Source organism: Coenobita brevimanus, chromosome 114, assembly GCF_032717465.1.
Source record: "Coenobita brevimanus isolate Jiangsu-jjx chromosome 114, ASM3271746v2, whole genome shotgun sequence".
Taxonomy (NCBI): Eukaryota; Metazoa; Arthropoda; class Malacostraca; order Decapoda; family Coenobitidae; genus Coenobita; species Coenobita brevimanus.
This window is the reverse complement of record NC_137067.1, coordinates 18286601-18290648: the sequence shown is the minus strand read 5'-3', so window position 1 is coordinate 18290648 and position 4048 is coordinate 18286601. Positions and strand designations below refer to the sequence as shown.

Genomic DNA, 4048 nt, shown 5'->3' with positions numbered 1-4048 from the left:
CTGCTACTGAGACACAAGGAATTAACTCCAAGAGGACGGAAATCTCCGCCAAGATAAGGCGGAGGAAGTATAGTGGTACAGGATCACCTGGTGAAAGGAATCTTGAAGAATTGTGGCTGTGTAGCAAAAAATATTATTCACATTTGGACAGACACTAATGCAATGCCCAGCTTGATGTATAATAAGAAAATGCGATGTTTTTTTATCTTGTTTCTCATAAAGTGAAAATACAAGTCAACAGGTACAATAGTGTGCAGGGAAAAAATAAGTACTGGAACAACTTGAGTACACCGCTTCCCGTCCGATCAGCGAAGTTAAGCAACGTTGGGTCTGGTTAGTACTTGGATGGGTGACCGCCTGGGAACACCAGATGCTGTTGGCATCCCTACGTGTCAAGTGGGGTTGGTGGAGGATTAGTGCCCCTCCCTGTAAAACAATTAACTCTAAGCCCTTGGCCACCCCATTTGGGATACATGGCGTCTGGCAATGAATGAATGAATGAATGAACAACTTCTATCCATTATCATCTTGGTGGTGGATCAGATAACGTGGGTGATGGTGGTGTGGCGTGGAGAGATGGCAAAAGAGTCGCCTCAGAAATTAAAACTCAGGGAGAACGGTATGGGGGAGGGGGAAGGCGTTGTTGACTGGCAGGATGGGTGGGTGTGAGACTCAGGCTAAAGCGACTGGCTTCAGTGTGTTGTGCTGTACCAGTGGGTGGAAGACGAGGGAGAGAGGAAGACGGTGATAGGGTCATATATGGAAGAGGAGGAGGACGAGGAAGAGGAGGAGGGAGGAGAGAAATGGATCTCTGCCTATCAACTGCACGAGGGTCATTAAGGTACACACTCAATATTTGTCAAATCACAATCTTCTCCTTGAAAAGAACCAGTAGTAGTCAGTTTACATCCAGCTCTACAACTAAACTACTGCAAGAACAGGGACAAAGGGGAAACAAATTTAGTCCACCAGTCTGACCGGCCCATCAATCGAACTTGAGTTCTTCCGGTTTCAAGTTGAACATACTTGCCTATGCACTACCGGGTTTCCCCCTTACACGGGGCGAAGGAGAAGAGACTGTGTTGAAGGTAACATTCATAAGAGTTGAAAGGGGGAAAGGAAAATGTGGTGAGGGAATGCGAGGGAATATCTGAGGAGTGTGAGGGATGGAGGGGTGATGAAGGGGACGGTAGAGCTGGAGATACATATGGAGAGAGAGGGAATAGGTGCACAAAGGGGCAGGCCGTGTGTAGACATATGACTGGTGAGAGGAAGAGTGAGGTGAAGGGGAGAAAAAGGGGATGGTGGAGGGGAAGTGAATGGGAGAGAGAGAGAAAAAAAAAAAAGGTGATGGAGTTAAGGGGTTGAGGAGGAGGGAGGGATGATGAAAGGATGGTAAAGATGATGGAAGGGAAGACTGTGTGGAAGCATATATGACAGGTGAAAGGGGAATGAAGGCTTGGAGGAGGAAGAAACAGAAATGGAAAATCTAGACTGTGATGGGACGTATATGAGAAGTGACGGAGATGGATGGGTGATGGAGAAGTCAGGGAGTGGGGGGGGGGAGGCACATGAGGACTGAGAGGGAAGGTAGTGGTGAAGAAGAAAGGAGGGACTGGGGAGGAAGAAAGGTAGCGGAGGGAACAGGCCTTGTGGGGGTACAAAAGGAGTTTAGGGAGCTGGGACGGTGGTGGAGGGGAGGGTCCTACATGAGGGGTGAGGAGAAAGAAAAGAGTGGTGGGGGAAGGTTGTGTGAGGGCCATGTATGAGCGGTGAGGGAAGAGGGAAAGATGATGGAGGATGCAGACGAAGAATGAGGGGGAGGAGAGGGTGGTGGAAGGGGGAGACACGAGAAGTGAGGGTTGATGAGAGGGTGGTGGAGGGTGGAGACATGAGAGAAAAGGAGGAGGGGAGAGGTGGTGGAAGGGGGAAACCATGACAGGTGAAGGGGAGGAGAGGGTGGTGGAAGGGTGGGAACGTGAAGGGTGAAGGGAATGAGAGGCAGTGGGGGTGGGTACATTACTTTCAGCTAAAGGAGGTTGCTTAGATAAACTGTGAGAGGGAGTCCAGGGGAAGTATTCAGTACAGGGAAATTATTCACAAATTTTAGGTTTGTGTCAGATTCCTTGTTCATACTTTCCTCTGTACGCCAGTATCGCTAAACACTTCACAACCAAAGCTGATATATAACATAGTGAAAACATACAACGAAACGGAATAACTTCTAACACTAACCAGCTACTGTGGAGAATTCCCTGTCGTAAAATCAGCTTAAGCTTTACGAAATCTGGTGCAGGTTTAGTGCTCAGCCTAAACTACCACAGACGACAGCCAGCGACAGTAATCTCCATATTCTGAGTCCTCACCAACCCCACTGTGACGGCCAACAAGGTTAACACTAAACACAGTGCATTTTACTACGCTGTATGTCTGAACGGCTGTGTTCTGTGTCAACAACAATTTCCTTTTAGGTCGTCCACCTTAACTTGACGGAAATGTTCGTCCTATTGTGGCTGATTTTCCCCTAGATCAATGGCAGATTTACACAACACAACTCACCATCGTTTCCACAACACTTCTTGACTATTATCCGTCCTCTTGTATAGAAGTCTTGTTACAGCTAAACATTCAAGAAGAGACGGCGATTTTAGGACAAATTAAAGTAGACAGTATAGTTTAGGCAGATATGGGAGCTTAAGGATCATATTCATGATATTTCTGGTGTCATTCCACAATTAGAATTCGATGAAAATTACCGGTATTCCATTAAAGTAATGACTGTACAAAATATTTCGGAAAAGAATAATTCTATTAAATAACAAATTAAAAAAAGACGAGAAGTTAATCCCGGTAAAAGTGGCACAAGAATAACATTTGTACAGATAGAAATAATCTTGGGTTATTTCGACATTAATAATAAATGACTATATTTCTTTCTCAAATAATGAAGTAATTAGTAAAGACTAAATTAAGAGTCACTCTTTACAAGACAATGGCTGAACATGGTGGAGCTATTTTGATTAAAAAGAAATAACAATGGAAGTTGTATACACAAATTGCTAGTAAACAAGGTCCACTTGATACAAATATATAATGTTAGTAGTTTCTGTGCACTGTTAGCAGCGAATAGATCAAGGCAGGTACAGACAGAGAAATAGATAGCAATAAAGACAGACAGACAGACAGACAGACAGACAGGCATGTTTAGACAAAGATTGACTGATACATGGGTAGACATACAGATAATCAAATATACTGATAGATACAGATAGATAGATTGATAAACAGGTAGATGGAGTTAGAGAAAATAAGTTAGACAAAGAGAGAGAGAGAGAGAGAGAGAGTCGGATATCAGCATAAAGACAAGCTGGTCGTTACATTTTCTCCCAGCAATGTCCCACTCCTGACTGAGAGCGCAGTTCAACAGCCAAAATGACACCCAATCGAGCAATATTTGACACTGATGAAATACTCGTCCAGTCTAAGTAGCACCATCCTGTCATTATTTTAGTGGTAAATGTGTTGGGTTATCGTGTTATTGTGTCCATGCCGCAGACAGGCCGCCTCTCACCGTCCATTAAGATGGCTTGTCAAGGACGTGTTATGTTGGCTGGGTCAGGCTCGGGTGAGTTGGATGAAGTAAATTGTGTTATAGTTGCCAGCGGCAGTTCTCGGGATGGGCATGTGTGCTAGCAGGTGCTGCTGGGGTTTCTGAGGATGGTGGCTGTATGCTGAGTGGTGCTGCTGGGGTTTCTGAGGACGATGGCTGTGTGTTGGGTGGTGCTGCAGGGGACGGTGACGGTGTGCTGGGTGGTGCTGCTGGGGTTGCTGGGGACTATGACGGTGTGCTGGGTGGTGCTGCCGGGGTTGCTGGGGACGGTGACGGTGTGTTAGTGCGTCACCATTCTCCTCTGGTTCACGAATGCATACTATGGCTTTGGAGGCAGGTCAATAATCCGCTGATTCCGTTGCCTTTGCTACCTCCACTACTGCATCACAGCTTGTACACTTTATACCAGTCACTGGGCCATCTTATGTTCTGCTAATT

General features: G+C 45.8%; 1 pseudogene; it reads left to right on the top strand.

Moving 5' to 3' along the window:
• Positions 1 to 263: 263 nt before the first annotated feature.
• Positions 264 to 382, top strand: LOC145418501 (5S ribosomal RNA; annotated as a pseudogene).
• The last annotated feature ends 3666 nt before the right edge of the window (positions 383 to 4048 follow it).